Consider the following 17,232-nt stretch of genomic DNA (forward strand, 5'->3'; position numbering starts at 1 on the left):
CTGAGGTTCCATGATAGAAAGTTTGATTCTGTCAGGTCTGTGCCTAAGACTGGAACCCCACCCGACCCCACCATGCTGGCACCAAGATCATGCTTCTGGGGACTTGTTAATCATTTGAATTTAAACAAAAGTGTTCCCACCCTGGGGCCCCAAGCATGGGCCCTGTTGTCCAAGTATAACAGTAAAGAGTAGGACCCCCTTGATGCGTTACTGTAACCCAGACAAGACCATTGGGATTCTTGGATGATTGATGGAGAGAAGATTGGCTCCATAAAAGTTCCCCTTCCTGCTCTCGATAGACTACACTGGGCCTTATCACCCTCAGATTTATTCTTCACTCTGCCCTGTTCTACTCTATATCCAGGGCAGCTGACCCTTGAGGACTCCTAAGTCTTCTGGCTTCTTGCTGAATTCAGTTAGTGGAGGAGTTGGTGGAGACTGGAAGGTAAGGAAAAGGGAGAAGTGGGTGCTACCATCCCACCCTCTCTACTTAGGTCAGTCTTTCCTTCAGCAGGTTTGTCATCTCTGTGACCCCCGCACTTCTGCCCAAGAGGTCCATCATGGTCCCATCTCCAGCCAAGTGACATGGCCCCTAGGTTACGGTGACACATTCTCCTCCCTTTGACTTTCCAGCCTCAGGGTAGTGATGGCTTCCAGCTGTTACTCCTCTCTAGTCCCAACTTGCCTACTTGGCCTCCTTCATTACTGGTGTAATAAATCCCTCCATTAAATTCCTTCTGTTGTAAGCAACTAGAACATTTTCTGTTTTCTGATTAGACCTTGATGATGTGACTAACATGGCAATTGTCACAAGAGGGTAAACTGGACTTTTCAACTGAAATATCCAGATAAAGTAGACCTAGATACCAACAGGAGTTGTGAGTCTGATGCCTCAGTCCTGAGAATTTGCAAAAGAGCAGGAGACTAAATGTTGTAAACCCCTCACAGACATTGAGTGTTGGGCTCTGTAACACACATGGCCCGGGTTCCCATGCCCTCTGGCTTTTGGTTGGGCTCAGCCGATAGGAGTTACTGACAAGATATGGAGTGCAATAGGAAGGGAGAGAGAGGGTGCTTAAGCAAGTTCCCTGAAACATAGTCATGGTGACAGTATGGTGAGGTCAGGCAGGGGTTCTACTCTTAGCCACATACCATCCAGAATCAACTGGTCTATCATTTCTGCTCCTTTCTTTCAGGCTGATATTTTGGCAGTGGCTGCTTTCCTCACCAGTGTTCTTGGTATGTGGCTTCTCTCTAATGACCACAGCTCTTCCCAGGTTCCAGTTACACTCATACCTTAGGGGTGACAACAACTAGGTGCTTCACCATCCCTTTTTGTTCCATGAACCCTGCCCACACCTTTGGAAATGACCCTTTTAGACTCTATTAATTGCCCTTTGAGTGTGCCATCTGTTTTCTGCTAATAAACTGGCTTATACAGGGTATACAAGGACTAGGAGTTGGAGATCAGAGGATCTGTGAAGAGGATTTCCTTTAAGAGCTGAACTGGGAATTCAGGAGGAGGGATGCCATGTGTGCCCAGGGAAGATAATGAATTAGGTTTGAAACACCCACTGGAAGTTCTGAGCACAAGGGACAGGAGCAGGGGTGCTTATGGAAAGTAAGCTTCACTATAGGGTGGTCTGGCTCTGCTGTTTCACTGAGCAAACCCATGATATCTTTGGCTGGTCAAATTTATTAGAGGAGATACTTCAAACCTCTTGAATGGCAAAGCCACACTTCAATTTTATGGCGATTGAGTGGGAAAAGAAGGGTAGGAGCAATGTCTCAGCATTTAGAATGTAAATGTTACTTAATCCTTCATTTTGTTTTTTGTACCGTACCACCTCTTTTTTTATCTGACCATTGCCACCAGTCTAGAAATCCTCTCTATTTTATCCTCTTCAGAAAGTAAATCTCCATTCTTCAAAAAACTGAAAATAGAACTACCATATGACCCAGGAATTCCACTCCTGGGAATATATCCAGAAGAAACAGAGAGGCTAATTTGAAAAGATAAATGCACCCCAATATTCCTAGTAGCACTATTTACAATAGCCAAGATAAGGAAGCAACCCAAGTGCCCATCAACAGATGAATGGATAAAGATGTGAGATATATATATATACACACACATACACACAATGGAATATTATTCAGCCATAAAAATAATGAAATTCTGCCACTTGTAGCAATGTGGATGGATCTAGAGAATATTATGCTTAATGAAATAAATCAGACAGAGAAAGACAAATACTGTATGGCATCACATATGTGGAATCTAAAAAAACCCACAAATGAAAGTAAGTGCAAAACAGAGATGGACTCACAGATATAGAAAACAAACAAGTGGCTACCAAAGGGGAGAAGGAAAGGAGGAGAAGCAAATTAGGGGTATGGGATTAGGAGATACAAACTACTATATATAAAAGAGGTAAGCAACAGGATATATTGTGCAGCACAGGGAATTATAGCTATTATCTTGTAATAACTTTTAATGGAATATAATCTGCAAAAATACTGAATCATTATACTGTACCTTGAAACTAATATAATATTGTAAGTCAGATATACTTCAATTTTTTAAAAAAGAAGAAGAAAAAGAAGAAAAAAGAAACCTCCAATCATTTCCCAGGGTGGAGAGGGGTAAATACAAGGATTGAATACAGGGGTTTCAACTACTTCTTCTACAGATATTTAAGGAATCCTCTGGTCTTACACACCACTCTCGCTTTACTTCCAGAGGTATTAGTTTTCTTCAATTCCTTTTGAGGGATTGGCAGTGTCATAACAAAGTGCCACAGCCCAGGTGGCTTAAACAACAGAAATTAATTTTCTCACAATTCTTGAGGCTAGAAGTCCAAGATCAAGGTGTCAGTAGGGTTGGTTTCTCCTGAGGTCTGTTTCCTAGCTTGTAGATGACCGTCTCCTCTCTGTGCCCTCACATGGTCTTCTTTCTGTGTGCATCTGTGTCCTAATCTCTTCTTCTTATAAAGATTCCGGTCCCTATTGGATTAAGGCCCATTTTGGATGGGCCATAATGGATTCATCATATCAATCCATTACAACCATAATGGATTAAGGCCTACCCTAATGACCTCATCTTAACTTAATTACCTTTTTAAAGGCCCTATCTCCAAATACATTCACATTCTGAGGTACCGGGGGTTAGAACTTCAATGTATGAATTTGGAGGTGAGGGAAGATACAATTCAACCCATAATAAGCAGTGTAAAATTGGATTATTTTTGCCTCCCCCTGTGCTAGCTTAGATTTAGCTTATTTGATTTGCCACATCCACTCAGCCAACTGCTTCACACTTTCCAAAATGCAGTTGCCATTACCTCTTCTCCCAAAGTCTTTATCCTGAAAGGTTTATGTCTTTCTCTATATGTCTCACTTATTCTCATTTGGTGTGGTTTTGGTAGTCAGCAAAAGTGAATGCTTGTGTTCTATCCATCATCTTTCAACAGATGTCTCTAGCCCACTTTATAGCTCTTAATATGGCAACACAAGAATTTTCCAAATTATTGAAAAATCTTCCTAAAGATAATTTTTATGGCTACATCACTGAATCTTTTAGTAGGAGGGTATCATGCTCTATTTATCTATTTGATCTGTGGTTATACTTTCAAGTTTTTAATAGAAATAACATGACAGTAAACATCTGGGTCAAGAATATTAATTAACTCTTTAATAAAGTCTTTTGATATATGTCTCAATTTATCAAATCTAAGACACCATCCATTGTAAGATACAGCAAAAGAGTTGAACAAGTTTGTTTCTGGAGTAGAGAAAGGGGGGTTGGTGAAGTCAAGAGACTGGTTGTTTACAAGTCTTTTAAAACATTTTGACTCTATGTGCATCTATGAAATCTGATAAAAATAAAACCTGAAGGGAAAAATCAAGCCAGGAAATTATACCTATAGCATGGTTTTAATTATTTAAAACCAATAAAAAGTTTTCATAGAAAAATACTAAAGATCAATAGGGGTAAGTTTATAAATGAGTTTTATATTCATTGTTATCTATTTCTGGGTTTTTCAAAATTGTTAGAGGTGAGTAGCTATTTTCTAAAGAACAGAAAAGTTTACTTTTTTTTCTTTATTCTAAAAAGAAATATGATCAGAAGGAAATATACTAAGCTATAGTCCTTGAATAGTGAAACCATGGTTGTTATCTCTCCTTAGTGTTTCCAGATTTTCTCTAATAAGCATGTTTGGGGTCTTTAAGGACCCAAGAAATAATACCCTGGTTGAGAAATTAGAATTAAGGCAGATGAGGAATAAATTATCACCCTTATACTTGGTAAACACTAGGTCAGATGACTTGCTTAAAAATCAGATTTTTGTGTTGGCTAGCTAATTAACCAAATTAACTGGAAATCTACCAAAAGGGACACTCCACTTTGTGCTATGAGGACCACCCAAACGTTCACTTAGAATCAGTTGCCGAGGTATGACACAGCCTTTGGGACCTTTCATACTCCTAAATATCCAGGGAAACCCCAAGGAAATGTTGAGTATTCCCAGAGGTGTTATCAAAGGGTGGTTATATTTCTGTTGCTAAGTGACAATTCACAATATTTAGCACTGGGACAATCTGAAATGGGAAATGGAAACTCCTGTTAACATGACTGATAAGTAAGTTTCATAAATGATCGTTAATGCCCTAGACTGAAAATAAAATTATGGAATAAAAGTGTAAATGTGTACAAAGGAAGCCTGAGTAGTTTCCAGAGTACACCCCAAGGGGTAACTAGAATTTTCTCCAGGTTTCTGGAAATCATGTCTTGCTATAAATCTGGGATTGCCTGACAGGTGGGTGTGTGCATCTTACTGGTGGAAGATGAGGGCTTTGATCTTATAACTCAGCTTGGATGGAGCCACAGGAGAGACCTCTCAACCTAGAGCAGGTCTTTGCCTTCTCGTCCCGTGTGATCATTGCTGTAGTCTTGCCAGAACATAAAGCCTTCTCTGTCACTTCTCACTCAGCTGAGTTCCCTTTAAACTTAATAGTTTTCCCTGAACATACTTCTATTTAATATTCGCCAAGACAACATTCATATCTGAAGAGAACAGTGGAAAACAAATACTGGGGGTTTTTTTTTGTTTTTTTTTTAAGTTTAATTTTTATTTATTTATTTATTTATTTATTTATTTATTTATTTATTTATGGCTGTGTTGGGTCTTCTGTTGGGTCGTTTCTGTGCGAGGGCTTTCTCTAGTTGTGGCAAGCGGGGGGCCACTCCATCGCGGTGCGCGGGCCTCTCATTATCGCGGCCTCTCTTATTGCGGAGCACAGGCTCCAGATGTGCAGGCTCAGTAATTGTGGCTCACGGGCCCAGTTGCTCCGCGGCATGGGGGATCCTCCCAGACCAGGGCTCGAACCCCTGTCCCCTGCATTGGCAGGCAGATTCTCAACCACTGTGCCACCAGGGAAGCCCCTGGGTTATTTTTAGAACCAAGCAGCCTTTGGATGGGTGGACCCAAAAGTGTTGTCATGTCAGCCACAGTCAGTAAAATGCACACAGGTTCTCACCTTTATCTGCTTAAATTATGACCATCCATTTAAAGCAGATAGACTGACTTCAGGATCCTGGGACAATGCACACTTTTGCCAATGGCGCTTTATAATTCTAGAATTATTGCTAGAAACTGTCTCTCAGAATTTCATGGGGATCCAGATTTTTGGCCATTAGAGTCAGCCATTTATATTCCTTTAAAGTCATGTCTCATTTTTCTGTTTGAGCCCAACGTGATGACTTTTCTTCAGCAAACAGGGAGTGAAAAGACTTACAAAAATCATGTTCACAAAGGGTATTCAAAAGAATGAGCCAGTAGCATTTGGGCTATAGCCACAAATAGAAGACAACAATTTGAAGGGGAAAAAAAAGTATTAACATATTCACACCCCACTTGCTAGCATATATTGACAGAATGCAAAAGGTATTAATAAATAGAACATCCAAAGAAATAATAGCTAAGATGGACGCACAACATCCTTGGCACATGTGGCACAGTCCAGCGGGCGCTCAGATGCCCTGCAGGCCCCAGACACTCATTACTCACCTCCCCAGCTGTAGCACCGTGCTGGCAGCTATTGGTTCTCAGCTGAGCCCCCTCCAGAATTGCTCCTGATGAGGAGACCCAAAGTCACCACAACCTACCTCTGATGGCTGTTCAGTGTTCTGGCCCTTGCCTCCAGGACAGACCACCTGAAGGGCCATCCCGGCTCCCTTTGGGATCAGCTGAGGCCTTTGCTGGGGCTGCATTGCAGCTTCGTTTCTCCTTTTGCCCAAGCCTGCCTTTTTTGCTTCCCTTCCTGGAGGGTTGATCCCAATAGCACCCCGATAAACTTTCTACTCTCAAATCTCCTTCTCCTTCTGAGTCTATTTCCCAAGGATAACCTGACCTTCAACACACATATGCCTTAGGCTGGTTCAAAGATCATCCACCAACTTGTTTTAAGTCATGAAATTATTTCCAAGGGCACTGTTTTGAAACAGAAAACTTATTTTGGCTTGTAATTTTGAGGTATATGTTAACAGATTACAAAACAGTTCACATACTATGATTGCAATTTTAAATATATGTAAATACATGCATCCATAATAATAAAGACTTGAGAACATAGGCAATGAACTAATACTTTTTGAGGACCTACTTTTTACCAGGGATTAAGCTTGGCATTACACTAAAAATATGAAAATGATGATTATCTCTGAGTGATGGAATTAGAAGTGATTTTTATTTTCTTCTTCCTCTTTTTAGCATATTTCCCAAATTTTGTTTTGTAATTAGATACAAAGTTATAAAAATTATGTATCGACCTTACATAAATAAATATTCATTTTATCAAGTATTTCAATAAACATTTGCTATAATTTTTATATTACATGTATCCCCAAAATCTTCTCTCTATTCTCTGAAAAACCCAAGACCTACAAAAATAAAATGTGTCAATCCAACGGAAGTTGAACAGCAAGTTCTAAATTTCAAAATTTGGGATATGCTGAGTTGTCATTAATTCTCTAGTACTGAAATAGCCCGAGTGTTTTCTGAATCATTTGCATTTTGAAGCTAGAAAAGGGGACTTTTAGGTACTTCCTGATGACCTCATTACATGACATGACATTCCTGCTTACATGACAAAAAGAACATAAAGTTTTCCCAGCATTGAGTCTTTGATAAAGACACCTCAGACATCAAGAAGGGCAAAGCCTGGACTTGAGAGTTTGGGACCAAAATGCCCTAACTCTAAATGCCCTGATATTCTTTATCAGTCCAATCTATAATTTGTCATCCAAGAATTATATCCATTAGTTTTTCTTTGCCACATGTTTATTTAGAATACATTTTTAGCTGACTATATCTGGTCTTCGATTCAAAGAGAAAATTCAATATATTGTCACTCTAAGACTAAAAGGACAAAATGTAGGCAAAATATTTTAGATATATGTTACTAATAATTATATTAATAATGTATTGCTATATTATATAGCCTCACCAATATAGCATATATTATATTAATAATATTCTATGCTATTATTAATATAAAATATATTCTATCATTGATAATATAGAATATATTATTAATTCTCTCCAAATCCATTTGTTTGGGGGCTTTTTGGGTCAAATAAGTATATTTTATTACACCTCTCTGGCAAAAAATTTTGACTGAATTCAAACAAGTTTACCTAAAGATTAATTGAAATGGGGACACATTTTTACGTAAACTTTTCCAGTTGTTTATGAGTTTCTGCCAAGCCAAAATAAAGGGTGAGATGTAAAGATAAACTGACACTTTTCAAATTATGAGTCTGGCCAGCACGGTGACTGCATGCCAAGTCACATCCAGAGTGGCACTGTCTGATCTACTTGAACATGGTGTAACGAAGGAGACAGAAGTGGGAAGCCTGGAGAGTTGATCCTTTTAAACAGTGTTTCCGATTTTCTCTGGTCTTGGAACAAACGAGAGTATAGCAAGGACTTTGGGGAATTAGTGATATTTATGGATTTCAAGGAAGTCATAGAGTGTTCATCAGAGAATTGCTTAAGCTAGGCTGCCATTACTAGGGAGGGTGAGAATCATAGCTTTGAAGAATGCTAATTCCTCATCCACTCTCAACTCATTGGAGATGCCAATAATTTAGGGATTAGGTGAAAAGTAATGAGGAAAAAGATCACTGAAAGTTTACTGGGCCCGCATCCTCACAAACCACCATGTTCTACTGCCCTGGTCTCCAAAGTTTCAAGGACTGGCAAGGCACTTACAAGGGACATAACTGTGAGCTGAGATGAAACAACCCAGAGAGGAGAAGAAAGGGAGGATCTGCCTGCCTCCCTGCTCCCAATGGTCCAAGATAAGATAATTCATTCACACGTTTATCACCAACAATTACTTACTGAGTCCTGCTGTGTGCCAGGAAGCCAGAAATTAATACTGACTATGACAATGAAATAGTCACTGTTTACAAACCGTTTACTCTGTGCTGGGGGTTCCACTGAGCACTGTCATTTCATTACTTCCTTTAATCCTCAGAGGGACACCATGGTAAGTGCTATTTTTAGCACTATTTCACAGTCAAAGACACTGAGCCCGGGTCAGTAAGAGGGGTGGCTGGACTTTAAAGTCAGATGGTCTAAGTTGTGAGCCCACATTTTTAGCTACTGCTCCTGTCCTTCAGGAGATAACTGTGTAGTAGAGGTACAGACATGTAAATATATCATTTCTGCTTACTCCTTCATCCATGCAGACATTCAGTAGGCATTTATTGAACCCCTACTATATGCAGGCAGTATGCTAGGCTCCAAGGATATGAAATCCAGGGAAAGGTCAGGACCCCAGATTTGGAGGGACTGACAAACAGGTCTCTCTTCTCTGGCTCCCCACCGTGCTCCATTCACAACACTGCATTTGCTTTATTCCCTAACACACCCACAGCAGCTTGATGCCAAAGGTATGTCTCACACATCTCTGTATTCACAGCCCCCAAGAATTATGCCTGGTATACAGAAAATGCCCAGGAAATATTTGTAGGATAGAATGTAGGAAAAACCTGAAAAAGACCCAAGTCACAAAAATGAATCCCTGGTTCATTAGGCCCTGACTTGCCTGACCCAAGGAAAGAGGATTGATGATGTAGTCCATGTAAAGGTAACTTGAATGATAATATTCCCTTGTGGAGTGCTCCCTGGGTGTCCAAATAGGAGCTCTGGGTTCCATAGTCAGCTCCCTTGATCCTGAAATCTATCAACCTTGGATCTTACCTTTATCAAATAGTAGCATTAATTTCTAGAATCATGATAGAACTGTGGGAAGAGATGAATTTTGAAGTCAGACAGGTTTGAATGCCAGCTCTGCCCCTAATTGTTTTTGTATAAGTCATTTAACGTCTCAGAGCTTCCTCATCTGTAAGGAGTTAGTAATTGACTTCATTGGATCATGGTGAAAACTAAATGGTATGATAGCTAACGTTATGTGTCAACCTAGCTGGGTCACCTTATCCAGATATTTGGTCAAATATTACTCTTGATGTTTCTGAGAGGCTGTTTTTTTCAAAATGAGATTAACATTTAAATCAGTGGAGTTTAACTAAAGCAGATTACCCTTTATAATGTGGGTGATCCTCATCCAAGAAGCTGAAGGCCTGAGTAGAACAAAGCCTGACCTTCCCTGAACAAGAGGGAATTCTGCCAGCAGGTGACCTTCAAACTTGAACTGTACCATTAGCTCTCCTGGGTTTCCAGTCTGCTGGCCCACCCTGCAGATTTTGGACTTGCTAACCTTCACAATTACATAAGCCAATTCCTTAAAATAAATCTCAATCTCTCTCTCTCTCTCTCTCTCTCTGTCCATGTATATTTTGATAGTCTGTTTCTCTGGAGAATCCCAGCTAATACAAATGGTATGATTCTTGGACATCCCTGACATAGAACAGGTGCTCAGTGGATATTAGCTTTATTCCCCCTTCCCTAGAGACTTTCAGCCTCTTCATTCTACGGTAAGAAGGTGGCGGCCCAAAAAGGTACCAGGACTTGTCCACTATCCCAGCGTAACCTTGAAAAGTTCTGAGATCAACCAGGCAATCAATCAGCTTTGAGCGTCACAACTTGAAGCATGGAACATCTGCTCCGTGCCTGGAGGGACCATTTCGTTTTCTACAAAGAATACCCTTGAAGGGACTTCAGAGTTTATCTGATCCAAAAATGTCTAAGGTGTTGGCCTGAGGGCCACATACGGGTTGCTTGGTGGGTTTGTTTTTCTGATACAAGTTTTTTTTTTTAATTATTAATTTAAGATTTGGAAAATGTCACATGAGTCTGGATTCCTGGCTTCTCTTGAGGAATTGGAAGATCACGTGACCTCAGGCCTGAACTCCTGCCCGGCAACATTGGGCTGGAGGTGAGAGGTCACCACCACCACCATAGAGGTCACCGCAAGTCATGGGGGCATTTTACTCATTTGTGTTACCTGTTGACCCCTGCAGACATTTGAGTCTGTGACTCCTTGCGTCCTCCAGCTCCTTCAATTTAGAAAAGAGGAAAAGAGTGACCCAGAGAGATGTGGTGTACTTGCACAGGGTCTCGGAGCTGGGATTGGCAGAGCTGGGTCTAAAACCCCTGGTTTTTCTTCCCAGGCCCCTTAGAATATGCTCCATGCCAAATGAGCACAAATACTTTTATTGATGAATTAGGTGATTCCAAAGGCGTTCGCCTGTGAAACTTATTTACTTCAGTAGTCAGATCAAGTTTATTGTTACAAATGAATGCAGTGCTTTAAGACAGAGCTAAATTATGACCTGTCTTACTCATCTCTGTAATTATAAGCACAATTTGGGGTCAGACCACACCTAACTCTGCCATTATCATGGGCAAATTTCTCACCTTTTTAATAATAGTTGTACAAATCACAACGTGCAGTGGTGAAAATTAAATGAAATATTTCATGTAAACTGCTCAGTATAAGGTCTGGAATATAGTAAGCATTCAGCATATGTTGTTGAATTAGGACCTCAGAGAAATGAAAATAAATATGGCAAAATAGCAAAGTAGCTAAACCATTTTTCAGCTGCAAATATGTATGAGTTCACAGTGATCCCATCAATTCAAATCCAACACCAGAGCGTTTTCTTTATCTTTTTCTTTATCTTTACCACTTTATATATTCATTCTTTGTGAAATTTCATCTAACCTACAAAACATGATATATGTCAATACAAACGTATTGATTAAAGTTCACGATTTAGGGACTTCCCTGGTGGTCCAGTGGTTAAGACTCCCTGCTTCCAACTCAGGGAGCGTGAGTTCCATCCCTGGTCGGGGAACTAAGATCCCACATGCTGCACAGCGTGGCCAAAAAATTAATCAATATTTAAAAATATTTTTTTTAAAGTTCAAGACTTATTTGTGGTTATTTATATCCTCAGAATATACCCCAATAATAGTGCACAGTCAGGATGTTATGTTCAAACAAAACTTGAATTAATCCCTTACGCTTGGGTGGTTATCAATAAGATGTACAGTTGGGTCTATTTGCTGCTGTTTGTATTGATTTTAGAATCTGTTTTATTTCATCTTTTATGATTTAATTTTGGTTTTTAATATGTTATACTTGCTTCAACCAATAAGTACTATGTTACTGGGATTAAAGTAATGAAAAAGACAGAGTGTCTGTCTTCTAAAAGCTTAGAGGTGGTAGAGGAAACACATATGCAAACAGACCATTACTATAAACCGTGTCTTGGAGGTAGGATGGAGAGCTGAGGGGTCGTAGTGGTTTGACTGGTAGATAATGGGGGCTTAATAAAGCTTGCTGAACGAATCAATGAATGATTGAATCAATGAACCAAGTTTTCCTTTTATTTGTCCCCTCTAGACTATGAGTTCTTCAAGATGAGGACTCAACCTAATTGACCTCTGTATCCCAGGGAGGGCCAGAATTGGTCCCAATCTATGCCTTTAGAATAAAAAGCAACCATTCTAGGGCCCTGCCTTCAGCACTAGGACTAAATGAATTCCATGAGTGCCGTATATTTCACTTGTCGGAGTAGCTATCCCAGTTCCTCCCGTGCTGTCCCAGCACTTCCCTGCTCTTTTCTTTTTTTTATGGTTATTACATTTTAATATATATTAAATGTTATTATTATTTTTAACATCTTTATTAGAGTATAATTGCTTTACAACGCTGTGTTAGTTTCTGCTGTATAACAAAGGGAATCAGCTATACGTATACATATATCCCCATATTCCCTCCCTCTTGTATCTCCCTCCCACCCTCCCTATCCCACCCCTCTAAGTGGTCACAAAGCACTGAGCTGATTTCAATCAAACTCATCACTTTCTTCACTTGTCTTCATTCTGTGGCTGGAAAACCATGTTCCTATTTTAAAATGGGGGTGGGGTGGGGTTGGGGAATATTATTTATTGAGAAAGAAAAAGAAGAAAATAATGGAGGGACTTCCCTGGTGACGCAGTGGTTAAGAATCCACCTGACAATGCAGGCGACCCAGGTTCGATCCCTGGGCCGGGAAGATCCCACATGCCGCGGAGCAGCTAAGCCCGTGCACCACAACTACTGAGCCAGTGCTCTAAAGCCCGTGAGCCACATATACTGAGCCCACGTGCTGCAACTACTGAAGCCTGCGCACCTAGAGCCCGTGCTCCGCAACAAGAGTCAAGCTATGCGTGCAGAAGCTCGTGACTTCTGTGGCCCGGGGCCAAAGTCAAAGACTCCCAGCAGCTAAGGGTGACCTGAGACCTAGTGGTTCCCAAGGGGCTTTTCTCCCTCCAGCAGTCAACTTGGATCTGATTATTCTACCCATTCCAGGAAATTCCCTGGAAGGCAGCTCTGTGGAACTGAACCGGGAGATTTCACAAAGGGAGATGTGTTCTTGCACCAAAGGCTCCAGTTAGCTACCTTATTTCTTCCCAGTCTTACCCTTTTCCAATGCCCTTTCAGTACAATATTCACTGGGAGGGAGCTTGTCCTTCCAGCACATTATTTTTTCTTCCAGCACTTTTGTCTTCTGATTTTATTCTAGCAAGGAGAGCTGCCCACCTTTACAGCCACCAGAGTAGTGGGTGGTCAGGAGAGCAGGGGCTTGGATTTGCAATGACAGCGGGGGTTGTTGAACTCTGAGTGGGCTTGAAGAATGAAAATTATAGTTCTTAGATTGATGTTTGGGGGGCGGTGGTCACGTTGATACCTTTTGTCAATATCCAGCTTGCGATGGGAGCCAGCTCTTAGGGAAAGGTCTTAGGAGGATCCCTGGCCCAGTCCTCTCAAGTGGGCAAGTATTAACCATCTAGGATGATTCAAAACTCACCTAGGATGAGAGAGAGTGTGGCTGACCCTGCTGATTGGCAAGAGGGCCATTCCCTACCCTCTTCTCCGTTGCCCACAGGGTCACGGGGTCTCAGCTTCCAAACCAAGTAGGCTCGTCAAGCAATTTCCTCCAGAATAAAAACAGGTTCTAACATGTTTTTGAATTTAGAAAACTAACCTTGATGGTGCTCTACGTGTTATGCACTATTCTGAGAACTGTACATCTATTTTCTCACTTAAAGCTTAAACAACCCAAAGAGATGGGCGCAATTATCACCCCCATTTTACAGGTAGAGAAACTGAGCTCTGTTCTAAGCATTTTATATGTGTCAGGCCCTCGAGATCAGACGGATCTGTATGACCGTCAACGTGAGGCTAGCAGACCTGGGAGGCAGGCGCCGCCGTGCTCCGTGTGCTTCCACCATGCGCCATTCACTTCAGTTATTTCTACTCCCAGAAACAACAATGGCCACGTCTGACAGTGACAAAGCGACAGCTGAGTGCCCTTAGGGCAAGAACGACTCCTCTACCTGCTGGGTCTGTGGAGTCACCTGGGGTGCTGCTCTTGACTAAGGGGCTTCCAAGCTGCTCTCCTGCCCTCCCGGAGAACCTGTCAGCCTCTGAGATCCCCTAGAAAATGTATTTCCAGCCAGAGTTGTATTCAGCTGTTGCAGCTGAAGTCACTGGTTGATACATGTGTACAACAAGTGTTAGTCTTCTCTTCTCTGCAAGTCTGCATGGTGTATCAACATTTTAAACGTTGTTTCACACTTACATCCCTTATTAAGAATCACAAATTTCACTATGTCATCACAAAGACTCTTGGAAAGTCTCAAGTGAGTTTTCTTAACGGAAAAAAGGTGTGTCATCATGTGATTCTCCAAGCTGAGATTCTTGCTGGAAAGCAAACAGCACTATTCCTTCTTTGATGTCTCCGAGGACAAAGAGGAATGGGTGAGGGTTTTCAGGTCTTCAACAGACTGTGAGTTTGGACTCCTCTGGGCATCTATTCCCGCCTCCCCCACTCACGAGACATACCCAGGATGACGATCTATCCTCTCTTCCAGTTGCCCAACTCACTTGACCTTGGGGTGGGGTAGGTTAGAGGATGTGTTGCCTTTGGAAGTCCATCTCCAGCTTGTTTAATTCTTCCTCCAAACCCATAGATAATTGTTGCAGGTTTTTTCCCAGCTTCATTGAGTTATGATTGACAAATAAATATATATTTGAGGCATACAATGTGATGTTTTGGTATATGTATACATTATGAAATGATTATCACAATTAAGCTAATTAACATATTCATCATCTCACATAGTTGTGTGTGTGTGTGTGTGTGTGTGGTGAAAAAACTTGAGATCTCCTCTCTTAGAAAATTACAAATACACAACACAGTATTGTTAACCACCGTCACCATGTTGTACACTAGGTCTCCAGAACTTATTCATCTTATAACCAAAACTTCACAACACCCTTTGACCAGCATCTCCCAGTTTCCCCCACCCACCGGGCCCTGGTAACCACCATTCTACTTGCTGTTACTATTGACATAAATTTGACTTTCTTAGATTCCACATATAAGTGAGGTCAAGCAGTATTTGCAGACACAATTGTTGTTAAAAGAATGATTCCACAAAGTCCTTTATTACTCATTTATTATTTTTACAGTATAACTCATTTATATCTGTTATAAATATATTCCAAACTGGAGATTCACAGATGTTAATGAACTTGCTCACTGGGTCACTTGTCTCTTAATCCCACTACCTTGTGCTGTTTGCACTTTGATTAAAGGATGAAAAAGGCAATGTGAACCCATGTGAATCAAGTTCAAGCATAAATGCTGTCAGGGACCAATTCCAACCCTTCTGTGCTTTGTGTGTGTGATCTGAGGGCCAGCCAACCACTGCCTCTCGGGGTAGCAACTGACTCCCTGATGGATTGATAAAAAACACATATTAAAATGGTGACTCATGTAGAAAATAAATTCCTTCATTATTTTTAAAAAACTGTGAGAAAAACGTTAGGTTAACATTGCATTTATAAAATGCCTCTTAAAGTTATACTCTAGGTTTACTTTAACATTTTACTTCATACAATTTTAATTTGCCATACAGAACATTTATCTATATACATAAGTACTTGCCTTTTAAAAACCCACAAAAACAGAGTCATTCTGTGCAGTACAGATTCTACCTGAGATGCTCAAGTCACAGTCTTAGGAGTTGTTCTCAGGAGGAATGGGATGCCAGGAAGTAAGTCAACATGGTTCCTGCTGCATCCCTTCCATCAGGTAGTGTGCACTTCTGGGTTGAGCTTGTTTCCAACAAGAGCTAAAATGCACAGAAAGCTGTCAAGCCAAAGAAAGAATGTGTTTTGCCAAATTATGTGATATATACTTGGCTTTGTCTGCCAGGTATATAAGAGACACAGATGTGGCATGAAACAGGTCAACATAATCAGTGACATGGGGCTAAAGAAAGACCCACTGAATGCGGCATCACTGTGGATTGAGAGACACTGTTTTTTGTAACACAAAAGTGTGTGTACACATACACACACTTATACATACATATGTATGTATGTGTATCCTTTCAAGTATCAGAACTGTATTTGAAAGTGTGCCTCAAATATTATAAGGTCATAAACCATTACAGAAGAAAAATAGAGAGCCTTTAGGAGTTGGAAAAGGGAAATTAGGTTCTGGGTCATTCCCGTACTCAGCCTTTGAGTGAGTATGATGGTGGGTACAAGTTGGCATAGTAAGAGGATTTCCTAGAGCAAACAAGAATAAAGTGGGGAGACAGGGCATAGCAGGTTTATGAGTAAAATATGAGGTTCATAAGCAATCAATAATTCAGTAGAGATGTCACTTATAAGAAGAGGGATATGGAGGATCTATTTAGATATGTAGGCCAGAAAGTCCTTAGGGCTAGAGGTGCATGGTCAATGGCAAAGGTGCAAAATTGGGACTACAGAGAGAGCAGAGGCAGGGATGAAACATCATGGTAATGAAGATACAAAGGTGTTGCAAGAAGAAAATAGCACCTCAGCCCCAAGCCACCTCCAGGGCTCCTCAGGGCTCTCTGCAGTATCATGGGAAGCCTTGGGACCAGCCTCCTCTTTGGTCTTCACTAGCTTTGACCTTAAACACTTAAATAAGTCTTCTTGGGGGGAGATTCTCACAAACCGATTTTTACTAAATCCATTTCATCTTTGAAAGGGGACATAAAGAACAAAATTTTCCTAACACAGGGAGCCACTTCATGGGGTATCCTGGTGAACAGGAAGGTACGTTAAAGGATCCAGAACTCAGCAAACAACCCCAACAATAAGGCAGAGTCTTGAGAAGAAAACAGCCCGCTTACGCAGTGGATTAGCAGGGAGCTATTTCTGAAGACATTCTACAGGTAGGCAGGAGGCAAGCCTGAACCTTAATCAGAAATGGTCCCTAGTATCCATTCACATGTCCAGCCAAGACTACATCCCACAAGGATGTGCCTAAGTGGAGAACAAGCTGTAGCTGTAAGGGCTGCTGAAGGAAACAGGATTGTCAACCAGGGGCAGGCAGAAAGGAGCCAACCTTGGTTGAGTGATTTCTTACATATGAGACACTATGCTAGACTGTCAATTTTTGTCATCTTTTTTGGTTCTTACCTCATTTTGATGAGGGTAAGTTTATAATCCTTACTTAAGTGACAAAGAAGCTGAAGTTCAGAGAGGTTAGGTACTTCATTCTAGATCACAGACTGATGCCAAAATATGAACCCAGAAATGTCTGACTCCAAAATTTATGCTGTTTTCAACAAACCTAGTGGGTTCCCTGAAGGATTCTCAAATTAGCTTATTAATTCTTCACTCAATGCATCTATGTTTTAACCAAAAACTAGAAAATCTCCAGAT

This window comes from Eschrichtius robustus, chromosome 4 (genome assembly GCF_028021215.1).
Source record: "Eschrichtius robustus isolate mEscRob2 chromosome 4, mEscRob2.pri, whole genome shotgun sequence".
NCBI classification, from domain to species: Eukaryota; Metazoa; Chordata; class Mammalia; order Artiodactyla; family Eschrichtiidae; genus Eschrichtius; species Eschrichtius robustus.